Genomic DNA, 15,872 nt, shown 5'->3' with positions numbered 1-15,872 from the left:
GTTTCCAACAAATGTGTATTTAGTTTTTAAAAATAATTTTGAAAGTCTTATTATTCAAAATTCAATATTTCTCAGAAATTATTTTCTGAGCCCTTATAACCTGTTTAAAACTTTCTATAGCCAATACCTTGTCTTATTGTTTGCTGTTTATTTTATATTCTTAAAGATTATAAAAATAGATCTTTGTTTTCTTTTATTAAGGATTGAAGGCACTCACCCAGTAGTTGCAATTTTGTCACTGTGAAGATGTCTAATGTCTTTGAAACAATTAATAAGCAATTTCCAAAAGTGTCTATCAAGGGAAATGCGAACTTAGCATCCTTTAAAAGGCTTATTTGCAGCTGGAGCAATTATGACAAATTACCTCATCTCCTGATTCTCACCCCCCCTCCAGAAACTGCTGTCTTGTGGTCTCTCTGCAAGGAGCACCTGGAAAGAGAACAGCTTGGCCAATTTTACATCCTCTCTTTATCCAGAGACAGTTATAAGAGCCAATCACTTACTGGCGCCTTATTTCTGGCTGCAAAGTGGATTCTACTTTTTGAACAGCCATCTTCAATCCAACAATGAGGACTTTGGGGCCTTAACAAGGTAATCTTTAGCAGGGACTACTACTAGCATCTGCAGCTCAACTTTATCTGCATAGCAAAAAAATATAGAAAAACTTGCTGGCATTTTCTGTTCAAAATAGCAATAGCACTTAGACTTATATACTGCTTCATAATGTTTTACAGCCTGCTCTAAGCATTTTACAGAGTCAGGATATTGTCCCCAATCATCTGGTTCCTCGTTTACTGACCTTGGAAGGAGGGAAGGCTGAGTCAACCTTGAGCCGGTCAGAATTGAATTCTAGGCAGTGGGCAGAGTCAGCCTGCAATGCTGCATTCTAACCACTGTGCCTCTCTACAGCTCCTAAAGCCACATTAATATTTTCTGGCTTCATTCATAGTGAAGGAAATGACCCTTAAATAAACTCTTGTATCTTCTCTTTTGGTTACAAATGGTCAGATGGCCATTGTATATGACCAATTCTAGGAGCGAGAAAAATGATTCAACCAATTAGTGAAGTAGTTGTAATACCTTCTGTTATTATTCTGGAGAATGAAAAACAGTGGCATATTCACATAAAATAAATTGATTAATGAAGCAAATCCTTCAAATTATACTCAGATGTTTTATCTGAGGTAAACTGTGACCCAATAAAAACTTATGGCATTTATTTAGCAATTCCTATAGTTGAATACTATTTTCCTCTATTAATGCAAGCCAATGTTATATATTGTTAACAGCTGTGAGTAAAACTTTATAATCTAATTATAAAATATTTCATTATTCACTAAGCATTCCATTTCTTCCCATAGAAGTGCTGATCTGTCTGTTCTATGGTAATTTATTGTTCTCTGTGATTCATCTGGAACAGGAAATGTATGCAGCGTTCTGGATATCAAATTCAGAAACACACACCCTCTTTCCCTTCCTTCCTTCCCTCCTTCCCTCCCTATCTGTCCTCTTTCACCTTGATTTGATCTTCAACAGCTGGGATTTATCAGCTTTCCTTGATGCAGGGCAATTTTAAAAAGTTATATTTGTGTGGTAAAATGCTGGCAAATTAGCTTCTATTCATGAACTAACTCAGATTTTTATTTTAAAAGGTGTACAGCTATGTCTACGAACAAAGTGGCTTAAATAAGATATGTAATAGTTTCCTATAGCTGGAGGACCATACATTTTATTTTTTTAAAAAATAATGCCCCCAGAGGTGACAGGGTTACAGACATTGAGGCAATATTTTGGGAAGGTTGGAAGAGTTAATGGACAACATAAATGCCTTAAGCCTTGTACTTATTTAAATGACCCATTCAATGCTATTTGTGCAAATGCAGCTACTAGATTTGGAAGTGACTTGGTTAAGCACATTTTATGATCACAGGCAATCTAATTCCTTTAATATAGTTGTTTGCTGCTTATTTCAAATTTGTTCATTTCAGGATCTATAAAACATCTTGGTCCTTTAGACCCTGTTTCATATTTGAAATCATGATTATATATGATTTTGTATTGCTTTCAGGCTTTTGACATCTTCAGAGGCTTAAGATAGCAGAATGGCACTCAAAAGGTCTGTTTCTTTCATTGTTGTGCTTACCCTCTTTTAAAAGACACTTGAACCATGACCCCAATCTACCCTGAAAAAAATTATGTAATTTATTTGAGAAATAGAGGCAACATTAAAATTAAATCATTTCAAATTATGCTCATTCCAAATGCTCATGTCTGAAGACAAGACCTCAAACCATAAGCATAGTAACATTTAAAAAAAAAACCCATATTTGTCACACTGGTAATGAAATGTTCTGCAAGGCCAAATAATAAGCAGCTGAAAGGAAATGAAAATCTTCACCATGAGATCTGAAGATACACTTCATATTGCACAGGATTTGCTGATTAAACCACAATGGCTACATTCATACATCATGTTAAGTTCTAACTGCTAGATAGAACTTAACTGCTAGTTAAATGCAAGCTACATTGCAGCATCATGACTCCAACATAATCTGACTGAGACTGCTTTTACTTTTTTTAAAAGAGTTATCAGTTCAGGCTTCAGGTCTCAAATATTCTCCTGTGGTTTATACACCTACCTTGATAACATCTTCATAGGTCTGTGGCTTAAGATCTTTTTAATTCTAGATTCGTCACTGTCTTTGTATTTCTTTGGTCATATGACAACTTTTAATTCCCAAGCAGGTTCTGCCAACTCTTGTCAAAACTAAAGAGAGGATCTTCAAATCAAAAGCATAAAATTCCAGGCAGAATGAAACTTAGTTCTCCAATACCAGATTCATTGAGATATAGTACAGTCTTAATCTGTTGATTGGCAGAATGATTATCTTCCTCTTTCATGCGACAGGCTGATATGGACACATTAAATCAGAAGGGAACTGTATGCATAGCAGCATTGGTACTTTGGGAGTCAGAAACAGCCCAATTAAAGTGCTTGCAAAATCTGGTACTGGCTCCAGTCTTCAACCTTTTTAGAGATGTGGGGACTAGAAATCACTGTGGCTGGGACTTGGCAGAACTAATGTCCATTTAGCTATCTAATTTGCAAGTCCCCTAAAGAGCATACTGCATAATATATATGCAGACTGTTTGCTGAAATCTGACGACTGTTTTAACAGCACTTAAATCTAGTAGAATAGAGTATGTAAAGAGTGAATGAAATTTTTTAAAAAATTATCAATACAATGACAGACATATTTCTTCCTAAGAAATAAGGACACTGATGTAGCGCAATTAAGACAAGGCACTAAACAAAGATATTAACAGCTTCTTCTGCAAGAAAGTGATTCAAGATCAGGAAAACATGCATAAGCATTCAACATTCTTTCCAACCTTTTACTATCAGAGGCCATAGAAGAGGTCTGCTTTGTTCTGTGTAACAAAATCACATATTTCATCCTCCTTTGTGTTTCTACTACTTTCTCATTTTGCATGGGTATGTTTGAGTGTTTGTGCATGCTAGGAAGTAAGCTGCATGGGGTCCTCACCCCATGTCCTGGTGACCATGGAGGAGTTACCAGCATCTTGAGCAATTTTCTAGCTGCCATTCGCCACAGGGAAAATGTTCTCTCTCTCTCTTTTTTTTCTATAGCAGCCAGCTGGATTCCACCCATTTTCAAACCTAAACTTTTCTTGGCCAGCTTCTTCCCCTGTAAAAAAATTGATTTCTGTTCTGTTCAGTCTTTGGAAGTTCCTACTGAGGGGCAGCCATTTGGACAACGTACCAAGTCCCCTTACATAATTTGTTTCCCACAGACTCTTCGTCTTTTGAAAAAAAACAACCTGGAGTTTATAAAATTCAATGTGATTATTAACAAGCAATGTCGGTAAAATATTCCAACATTATTGCCTTGTGAAAGACTAATACAGCCATTGAAAATTAATTATGGAAATAAAATAGAGGTTTTCCTTTCCCTCTCAAACTGCTGTACATAAATTTGGGGGGGGAATCAGAAGTAAGGCCCAGGAGCTGTTGAGATAGCTAGCTAGTTACCATAGGACACACATATTGCTTGTCAATTCTAGAAAACAAGAATTTATTTTTCATTTTTCCTCTAGCAGCAGATTTAATAAGATTAAGTCCATTAGAGCAGACATTTAAAAACCCAGTTCTTCTGTACCCTCAACAATAATGATTTCAAAAGAAGCAAATTTTCACCTACTGTGAGAAGTAAGTTGACTTCCACAGAGATGAGTCAGATACATTACCAAAGTGAGGAGCAGAAAAATATGCCGTAAATCCAAAACAAATAGAAAGCTATATGAGCAGTTCAGACAGATTGATTGGTTGGTTGGTTGGTTGATTATGTGTCAACAACTCCTAGCGACCACATTTTCTCCATGGCTATCTATCCCTAAGCAGGTCTTTCAAGTCTCCCAAGGGTGCACTGATCACTACTATAAACTGAGTCCATCCATTTTGCTGTTGGTCATCTCTTCTTTTTTCTTCCACCTTTCCCAGCATTAAGACTTTTTACAGGGGACTGGATCTTCACATAACATGTCCAAAGTAAGATAATTTTGGTCTGATTACTTGTGCCTAGAGTGGGAACACTTAGTTAAAGTTTAGACAGACTGATTCCTAATTCACACAGTATAACAAAGGGTAAGACACTGAACAATCAGACTCCCAAGATTTTGTTATTATGGCCTTTCAATTAAGTAACCTGTGTAAATAGTGCAACTCACTTTTATGTCTTATTGCAAAAAAACAAGCCTGCTTTGTGGCTGGTTGCTAAATTTTAAAACATTCAGCTAAAGCATAAATAAAAAGCCTAGCCAAGGAGCAGAGTGAACATTTCATGACAATTTCAAATATTCAGCTATTTACTACTTACGTTACGGCATTGGCTGCTTTTCTTATGGTCATGTATAATAATCAGACGGTAATTATGATTGTGAACAATCCATCCAGAGTCAATGGATATTTGACTCCGAGAAGAAAATATTGAGTTTACTCCTACGTTTTTTGAAGGAAAATGTCATCACTATTTACTTGAAAATAGGACACTTCATGTTTAATTTTTAAAACAAGCTCTAAGTCTTCCATCAAAGCCTGCCTTTGTCGTGTCATCCTGCTAAGGTACTGTAGGTGGGCAGATATATTTAACTCTTTCAAGCTATACTCCTCTGCCAAACAGTAACTAACGATCATGGATATCATCTACAAAAATTTAATCATAATATATATACTTTGACACAAATTCAAGAAGAAAGCCATTGTGGCATTTAATTAGGATTATTGTATTTGGGTTGCAGCAATCCAGGCGATTATTAGATAAAAGAATTAAGATATTCTGCATTTCTCTGTCACCATCTGGCGGTGTCTGAACTTTTGCAGCCCAGATGTGGTAACCCAATATTTAATGAACAGTTTGTGTACTTCACCTATTAACTGTTTTTTTTAAAAAAAAGGCAAACAAAACACAAAGCCGATAACAGTGCAAGAAGCAAGAACTTTGTTTTCATAAAATAAATATTATTATATTTATAACCCTACTATATTTATTAATCCTAATTTATGTCCTACTGTTCCCAATTATATATAATCATTCTATGTGTTTATGGCTATGTTTTGCCAATTTATATCCTTTTTTTTGTGCCAAATTTTTTTCATGTGTCTCTGTCACGTTTTCTTGTATTTGTGGACAAATAAAATAAAATAAAATAAAATAATAAATAAATAAATAAATAAATAAATATTGGGCATAGAAAATCATACCTTAATTCCACATTTAATTTCTTGGCATGCCCCAACTGTTTTGATTTGAGAAAGAAGGGCCCATTAATCAATTCATTTGAACACAAATGGAAACTGTGAAATAATCAAGGACTTAATGGTAGTGAAGGCACCTTGATTTCACAAATTTCTGCTTAGTGCAATGGAATAAATAAGAGGTTGGTCATTGACTGGGAAGATTTATTTTCAAGTTTCCACTCAGTCCAGAGCTCACTAGATGGCTGAGTCTATTTATCTTCCTCTATCCACTTTATCAGACACAATTGTGGGTGAAGGGAAAAATTAAGAGAGACATACAGTATATCATCTATATCTGTATCGGTACTGGTATCTCTATTAAAATAAGTATTGATATCTGTATCTATAGCCTCAGTTTTCTAGAGGAAAAAAAGGTATATAAGTACGTATATAAAACTGACATTGCCTGTTCTATTGTTCTATTATTTTTTAAAGAATACGTTATGCTTACTCATGCTTACAATAAAAGCAAGGCATACAATGTGGTATCTATAAAGCATACTTGAACTCTGATGTTCTCATCATATATAATTCTCTTAGGTTAAGTGGTACCATATGTAGCTCTCTGTTGATCATTTACTACTACAAGAGGGAAGAACTGTAAACATCTGGATGAACAGCAGGTTAATCTAGGAGGTTTTCAAAGAGTGAGTACCCACATTTTGCCTATTGGCAAAACGTAACCCTAATATAAGTGCCATGGTTATAAAATATATATTCATATAACTTCAGTTAAACCATATTGACACACAAAATGTCTTTTAAAAGGGGAGGAATGTACAATTTTAGGAATTTAGAAAGGGTTTTAAGGAATACAGTGAATCCTTTGAGCCTTTTTAATGTTCAATTGTAGGTAGTTTATGTCTTGTGAATCAACGCAGATCCTCTGAATGTCCTCCTCAGGATCATAGGAGCAAGCATTCTGAGAAGATGGATCTCAAGAGCTCTCATACAAGAAACCAGGAATCCCTTTCCTATGAATTTGTATTCTACATAGAACGAATGAGCCACCAGCCAATGGATAGAGATTAATGCCCTTGAAATGGCATTGCTCAACAATAGAATAGTATTTCAAACTCCCACATTGTCATAACTACAAGATGGTTATTTTTAAGCAATAGAACTTAAAAAGAAGAATGCACATTGAAACTGCTGAAGAATAATTTATCAAGAGGTTCTACTTGGTTGGGCGCTGAAGGGGGGGTGCCCCTTGTAGAAATGTGCCCACCGGGTTTCCGAGCATTCCATCAGCCGAGGGCCCAAGGTGGGCAGGGTGGCGGTTGTTATTAAAGAGAGTCTGGAGCCGAGGGAGGCCACTGTACCACAGATAGCCGGTTGTGAATCCCTCTGTGTGAAGTGGGGTCACAGGATGCAGGTGGGCTTGCTGATCACGTACCTGGCTCCTTGCTGCGTGACAGCAGCCCTGCCCGAGCTGTTAGATGTGATAGCCAGGATGGCGGTTGATATCCCTAGACTTATGGTCATGGGGGATTTCAACTTGCCGTCGTCCGGTGTAGCATCAACGGCAGCTCGAGTGTTCATGGCCTCCATGACGGCCATGGACCTGACCCAATTAGTTAATAGCCCCACTCACACCTGGGGAGGCACACTGGATCTGATTTTTATCTCTGGGCAGTGGCTGAATGATCTGGAATTAGGAGACTTAATTATTAAACCTTTGTCATGGTCAGATCATTCACTTCTTCGTCTAGACTTTCGAACCGCCACTCAACACCGCGTTGGTTCCGTCCCAGGCGCCTGATGGACCCGGAGAGGTTCCTGACGGAGCTTGGGCCATTCCCTGAGGATCTAGCCCACGGCTCGGCCGAGGAACTAGTTGCGGCCTGGGAACGGGCTGCGGCTGTAGCTTTGGACTGTGTCGTGCCTTTGCGGCCTCTGACCCGGCGCAGATCTCAACCAGCTCCTTGGTTTTCCGAGGAGCTGAGGGAGATGAAGCACCGGAAAAGACGCCTAGAGAGTGTATGGAGGTCCAGCCATTCGGAAGCTGACCGAACACTAGTTAGGTCATATATTCAGACCTACCTAGTGGCACTGAGAGAGGCTAAGCGTGATTATGCTTCCACTCTCATTGCGTCGGCAGATAATCGCCCAGCCGCCCTGTTTAGGGTGACCCGCTCCCTCCTGCATCAGGAGGCGTGGGATGATCCCTTGCAGGGCTGTGCTGAGGATTTTAGTAAGTATCTGCATGATAAAATCGCTCAGCTTCGGGACGGATTGGATAAAATTGGGTAGATTCAGGTGAGAAAGCAGAGGGAAGTCTTGTTGAGTCCATCTAGGATGAGTTTGATACTGTGGCTCCCGAGGACATGGACAGGATACTAGGAAAACTGAATGCCACCACATGTTTACTGGACCCGTGTTTCTCCTGGTTGGTGCTGGCCACAAGGGAGGCTACACGAGGCTGGCTCCAGGGGATTGTTAATGCTTCCTTGATGGAGGGTGTCATTCCTACCGCCTTGAAAGAGGCGGTTGTGAGGCCCCTCCTCAAGAAGCCCGCCCTGGACCCAGCTGTTTTGGGAAACTACCATCCTGTCTCCAACCTTTGCTTTGTGGCGAAGGTTGTTGAGAGTGTGGTGGCACGACAGTTGCCCCAGTACCTGGATGAAACTGTCTATCTAGACCCATTCCAGTCCGGCTTTCAGCCAGGGTACAGCACGGAGACGGCTTTGGTCGCGTTGGTTGATGATCTCTGGAGGGCTCAGGACAGGGGTTATTCCTCTGCCCTGGTCCTTTTAGATCTCTCAGCGGCTTTCGATACCATTGACCATGGTATCCTGCTGCGGCAGTTGGGGGGTTTAGGAGTGGGGGGCACTGTTTTTCGGTGGTTCTCCTCCTATCTCTCTGACCGGTCGCAGACGGTATTGGCGGGGGGCAGAGATCGACCGCAAGGCGCCTCATGTGTGGGGTGCCACAGGGGTCGGTTCTCTCGCCTCTCCTATTCAACATCTATATGAAGCCGCTGGGTGAGATCATCAGTGGTTTTGGGGTGAGGTACCAGCTGTACAGTCACTCATGCCCTCGTCATTTCTCGCCTGGACTACTGTAATGCTCTCTACATGGGGCTCCTCTTGAAGAGCACTCGGAGGCTCCAGTTGGTCCAGAATGCAGCTGCACGGGTGATAGAGGGAGCCACTCGTGGCTCCCATATAACACCTCTCCTGCACAAGCTGCACTGGCTGCCTGTGGTCTTCCGGGTGCACTTCAAGGTACTGGTTACCACCTTTAAAGCGCTCCATGGCTTAGGACCGGGATATTTACGGGACCGCCTGCTGCTACTGTTTGCCTCCCACCGACCTGTGCGCTCCCATAGAGAGGGCCTCCTCAGGGTGCGTCAGCCAAACAATGCCGACTGGCGGCCCCCAGGGGGAGAGCCTTCTCTGTGGGGGCACCTACCCTCTGGAATGAGCTTCCCCCAGGACTTTGACAACTTCCTGACCTCCGGACCTTTCGCCGCGAGCTGAAGACGTATTTATTCTTCCGTGCAGGACTGGCATAACAGGGAAATCTATTATTAATTTTATGGGGTTTTCTATAGTTTTTTAAAGTATATTTTAACAAATAGGCCAAATTGAATAGGTTTTTTAAAAATTGTTTTTTAACTGTATATTGTATTTACTTATTGTGGTTTTATCTGGCTGTAAACCGCCCTGAGTCCTTCGGGAGAAGGGCGGTATAGAAATTTAATAATAATAATAATAATAATAATAATAATAATAATAATATTATTATTATTATTATTATTATTATTATTATTATTATTATTATTATTATTATTATTATTATTATTATTACTGGAGCAAGATATTTTTCTTATATTTTTAGTGTTATAAATGCTACCGGCATCTGTATTATTATCAGAAATACTTTATGAATTATTAGTTTTATCATTAAGAACCTTATTCTGATTTGTCTTTTTCAGTTATAGCTTCCCCCAAACATACATACATATCTATTTATCTATCTGTTGCTACAAGATACACAGGCACCATCCTGAGTCACTGGGAATCAGGTGGCATATAAATGCAATAAATAAATAATGCTCATATACCATCTCCCTCTTTTAACCTCCTCTGCCCAAGAATGCCTAGTTTGGTCTAGTGCCGTGATGGTGAACCTATGACATGCATGCCACAGGTGGCACGCAGAGCCATATCTTTGGGCATATGAGCCATTGCCCTAGCTCAGCTCCAGTGTGCATGAGCTCACTGACCAGCTGATTTTCAGCTGGCCCTGTCCATGCCTCCCCTCCCAGGAGTCTCCACGCAGTCTGTTTTGGATGCCAGGTAAGTACAGGGCTTGCACAAAGGTTCGGGAGGCATTTTCAGCCTCTGGAGGGCCTCCAGGGGGGAGGGGGAGGCTGCTTTCGCCCTCCCCATCTTCCAGGAAAGCTTCTGGAACCTAGGGAGGGCAAAAAATGGGCTTTCCAGGCCCACCGGGAGTTGGGAAACGGGCTGGGAGGGTGTGGGAGGCCATTTTTGCCCTTTGGAGGCTTCAGGTAGACCTGCTAGGCCCAAAATCGGGTGCGGGGGGGTCATGTGTGCATGCAGGGGGCGGGGCATGGGGGCATTGAATTATGAGTGTGGGCATGTGCCCACACGACAGCCCTTATGACCCACCCACCCCGCTTTTGGCACATGACGACAAAAAGGTTAGCCATCACTGGTCTAGTGGTTAAGACACCAGGCTAAAAAGCTGGAGACTGTGAGTTCTAGTCCACCTTAGGCATGAGAGCTAGCTGGGAGACCTTGGGCCAGCTATTCTGTCTCAGCCCAACTCATCTCATAGGGTTGTTGTGGGGAAGATAGAAGGAGGAAGTTGTGTTGGATATGTTTGCAGTCTCAAAATTATTTGTAAAAATAATAAAAGTGGGATACAAATAAATAAATAAATAAATTCAAAGAGCTACTAAAGTTAAAGCATGAGGTTAAAACAAACGAATTTCCAGTATACACTATGTGGTATACAGTACTTGAGCTTAGTCAAGCAAATGACGACAATCTTACTCTCTGTCCATTCTCAAGATGGAATTATATATTAGTCATAAAATCCTTCCATTAAAGTCACACATTGTGCAACACATTGGTGCTCTATGTGAGCCTTATTATTATTTAAAGCAGAGATTGGGCAAATGTAAAAAAAAAGCTGATCATCTATCATACTACCATCTGTATTGCTTTTATCAGCCAGAGAATGAATCATACCATCATACATTCTATCCTGAACAACTTATTTAAACAATTTATATATCTGCCATCTCATAGGAGTGACTCTAGGTGGTAAACAGAGGGTTAAAGTAAAAAATAACAATACAGTTTGCAAAAATAATCTCCTAAACACACACACACACACACACACACACACACACACACACACACACACACACACACACACACACTTAGTCTTTGGCTCCAGGGAACCTTAAACCTCATAGCCTCTCAGTCTTGCTAGGCTTGAGCTAAAGATTATTCTTCCCCATTCAGACCATCATAGTAATCAGCCAAAAGGAAAGACCTATAAAGAACCGTGATAGCATCAATTGATTGATTTTGGACAAGGATGCATAGTTGACTATCATTAGCATACTGATAATACCTCAGGATACAACAGATTATCTCCCTGTTTCATGTTAATGTGTAGGAGAGCATTAGACCAGGGAGAGTGTGGAACCTTGTATAAATTCTTCAAAGCATGGCCCTTACCACAAACTCTTTACCACTATCCTCGCCAACTGGAAACAGCCCTAGAAAAAGAAAGACAACCATTGTAATACTGTGCCTCCCACTCCCAATCTTTTGAGGCAATCTAAAATGATTTCATGATAAATGACATCAACAGATGGATGTTCTATCTCCATCTTAAGATCATCCACAAATATGATAAATGTCATCTCAGGGCTATAAATAGCTCTGAATTCTGATTGAAAATGGTCAAGATAATCTGCTTCATTCAGAACCTTCTGGAGCTAGAAGCCAAACCCTTCTGTGAAAATTGTCCAATTCTGTTAGGCCCACTACTGGCTTCTGAGAAAAAGACAGATCACCTCTTTCAAAGTATTTGGCATCATTCTCTCCTATTTTATATATATATATATATATATATATTTGTTTTCTGAGGTTTTCGCGGGTGTTTGTATGTAGGTCTTTGGTTATTCGGGTTTTCTCCCGCTTAAAATTGGAAGTGTCTTGGCGACGTTTCGACGAAGTCTCATTTGTCATCTTCAGGCTTCAGCTTCGTGCTTCTGGGAGCAATGTGCTAGTGGGGGTTTGAACTGATTGGGTGGAGCTTGGCTGTGCTCTGATTGGATGGGGTTTTTTTTGTGCTCTGATTGGATGGGGGTGTGTCCTGTTTGGGTGGGGGCTTGGTTGTGCTCAGATTAGTCTGAGTTGCAGGGGGATTTGAGCTGGTGAGCTGCATTGCTGTTGTTTGGCTTTGTGTTTGTGGTCGTGCTACATCTTCATAGTGGGTGTCTGTCTGCTGCATGTATGGATTGGAGGGGTTTGAAATGGCTAATGTTGCAGCTGCAGTCTGGCTTCTGGTCCTTGGTCGTGCTTCATGATCAGTGTGGGTTTGGGTCTGCTTTCTGGGTGGATGTGTGGTGGTGACATCCTGTGTGGACCTCGTGAGTGTGGGTCTGGTGTCATTCCTCGTGTTAGGGACTCGTTTGTCAATAAGGGCGGGTTTCCAAATGGCTGGTAGGCGGGAGGTATCATCTCGTTTGTTTATGCTGTGTGGGCGTTTTCTATCTCAATGGCTTCTCTGATTATTCTGTTGTTAAAGTGTTCCGTTTTGGCGATAGTTCTGGTCTTTTAAAGTCAATATTGTGTCCTGTGACTTTAAAGTGTTGGACCAGGAAGAAGTTGGTTCCTCTTTTGAATGAGTTCTTGTGTTCTTCAATCGTGCACTTATTCTTCTGTTGGTTTGTCCGATGTATGTGGTGGGGCAGGCGGTGCATGGGATTTCATATACTCCTTGATTTTCTAACTCAATTTTGTCTTTGGGGTTTCTTAGGATGCTGGATATTTTTTGGTTTGTGCAGAATGCTGTCTTGATGTTATGTTTGTGGAGGATCTTGCTGATTCTGTCTGTGGTGCCTTTTATATATGGGAGGAGGGCTGTGCCGTTTTCTTGTTCTCTGTCTTGGATTCTAGTGGGGGGTCCTTTTTGGATTAGTTTGGTAATCTTATTTCTCTGGAATCCATTGGATGTTAGTATGTTTGTGAGAGTGTGTAGTTCGGTTTTTAGGTGTTGTTCGTCAGCTAAGCGTTTTGTTCTAGAGATGAGTGTCTTGGCTACGGAGTTGATCTGTGCTGGGTGGTGGTGTGAGAGTGCGTGCAGATAGCGGTTTGTGTGTGTTTTCTTCTGGTAGATGGTGTGTCCTAGGGAGCCATTGGGTTTCTTGTAGACTAAGACATCTAGGAAGGGAAGTTGGTTGTTAACTTCTGTTTCCATGGTGAACTGTATTTTGGGGTGTAGGCTATTGAGGTGTGTGAGGAAGTTGTCAAGTTTTTCTTTCCCGTGTGGCCAGATTATGAAGGTGTCATCTACGTATCTGAGCCAGAGTTTGGGTTTGTGATCAGATTTTTCTAGTGCTTGGGTTTCAAAGTGTTCCATGTAGAGGTTGGCAATGACAGGTGAGAGGGGTGATCCCATGGGTGCTCCTTCTATTTGTTTGTATTTTTGTCCATTATAGATGAAGTATGTGTTGGATAGGCAGTGGTTGGTCAGATCTAGGATGTGCTTGGGGGGGTTATATTTGTTTTGGATAGCTGTCAAGGCTTCTTTGATTGGCACTTGGGTGAAGAGGGATATGACATCAAAGCTCACGAGTAGGTCGCTGGGCTGTAAGTTTTGTTTCTTTATGATCTCTATGAACTGGAATGAATTTTTTACATGTGAGGCGATGGATTCTGCATAGGGCTATAGTTCTTTGGCGAGAAATTTGGCTAGGTTTTGTAGAGGTGAGCCTATGGAGCTGACTATGGGTCTGAGTGGGGTTCCTTCTTTGTGTATCTTGGGGAGGCCATAGAGCTTAGGGCATCTGGATGATTTCTCTCTGGGAATGATTCTTTGTTGGATTTCTTCACTGATGGGGGAGGCTTTTATTTTGGATCTAGTGGTTTTTTCTAGGTAGGTGGTGGGGTCTGTTTTTAGGGGCTTGTATGCAGGGTCTTGGAATAGGTTGGTTAATTTGGTTTGGTAGTCAGATGTGTTCATAACCACCGTGGCGTTGCCCTTGTCTGCTGGTAGGATTATTATGCTGGTGTCTTTTTTCAGGTTAAGTAGTGCTGTCTGTTCCTCTTTGGGTAAGTTGCTTTTGGGTGGCTTGCTGCTGCAGAGGATGTTGGTGATTTCGAGTCTGATTTTGTTAGCGTCATCGGGATTGATTTTGGTCAGGCTGGTTTCAACTCCGCATATAATGGTTTCAGTGGGGATGTGTTTGGAAGTGACTGCAAAGTTGAATCCTTTGGAAAGGACATCGGTTTCAGCTTTGGTGAGGATCCTATCTGAGATGTTATGCACTGTTTGTTTCATGTGTGGCTGTGAGGGGGGAGGGGTTTGTTTCTGGCGTTCTTGTAGTCTTCGGAGTTTGTTGGTGTGTGTGTCTGTCTTGAGGGTGGTCTGTGTTTCGGCTCTCCAGATGGCGAGTTGTTTGGATTTGTCCCAAAGTGCAGGGTGGATCTTGTTGCTGAGTTTGAGGTGAAGTGTGAGGAGATCTTTGTTGATTTGATCTAGGAGGAATCTTTTTGTGTGAAGTTCATTTCTGAATTGACAAACGAGTCCCTAACACGAGGAATGACACCAGACCCACACTCACGAGGTCCACACAGAATGTCACCCCCACACATCCACCCAGAAAACAGACCCAAATCCACACTAATCATGAAGCACGACCAAGGACCAGAAGCCAGACTGCAGCTGCAACATTAGCCATTTCAAACCCCTCCAATCCATACATGCAGCAGACAGACACCCACTATGAAGATGTAGCACGACCACAAACACGAAGCCAAACAACAGCAATGCAGCTCACCAGCTCAAATCCCCCTGCAACTCAGACTAATCTGAGCACAACCAAGCCACCACCCAAACAGGACACACCCCCATCCAATCAGAGCACAAAAAGGCCCCCATCCAATCAGAGCACAGCCAAGCTCCACCCAATCAGTTCAAACCCCCACTAGCAGTTAAAAAGGAAGAAACAGCTGCAATCACACATTGCTCCCAGAAGCACGAAGCTGAAGCCTGAAGATGACGAATGAGACTTCGTCGAAACGTCGCCAAGACACTTCCAATTTTACGCGGGAGAAAACCCGAATAACCAAAGACCTACCTACCTATCTATCTATCTATCTATCTATCTATCTATCTATCTATCTATCTATCTATCTATCTATGTATATATTTCTGAGGTTTTTGCAGGTGTTTGTATGTAGGTCTTTGGTTATTCGGGTTTTCTCCCACGTAAAATTGGAAGAATGAGACTTCGTCGAAACGTCGCCAAGACACTTCCAATTTTACGTGGGAGAAAACCCGAATAACCGACAACCTATGTATGTATATGTATGTATGTATGTATGTATGAATGTATGTATGTATGTATGTATGTATGTATGTATGTATGTATATATATATATATATATATATATATTTGTTTTCTGAGGTTTTTGCAGGTGTTTGTATGTAGGTCTTTGGTTATTCGGGTTTTCTCCCACGTAAAATTGGAAGAATGAGACTTCGTCGAAACGTCGCCAAGACACTTCCAATTTTACGTGGGAGAAAACCCGAATAACCGACAACCTATGTATGTATATGTATGTATGTATGTATGTATGAATGTATGTATGTATATGTATGTATGTATGTATATATATATATATATATTTATATATATTTGTTTTCTGAGGTTTTTGCAGGTGTTTGTATGTAGGTCTTTGGTTATTCGGTTTTCTCCACGTAAAATTGGAAGTGTCTTGGCGACGTTCACATTGCTCCCAGAAGCACGAAGCTGAAGCCTGAAGATGACGAATGAGAC

The sequence above is a fragment of the Ahaetulla prasina genome, chromosome 5, assembly GCF_028640845.1.
Source record: "Ahaetulla prasina isolate Xishuangbanna chromosome 5, ASM2864084v1, whole genome shotgun sequence".
In the NCBI taxonomy this organism is placed as follows: domain Eukaryota; kingdom Metazoa; phylum Chordata; class Lepidosauria; order Squamata; family Colubridae; genus Ahaetulla; species Ahaetulla prasina.
The sequence above is the reverse complement of the archived record's forward strand: the minus strand, read 5'-3'. Positions refer to the sequence as shown.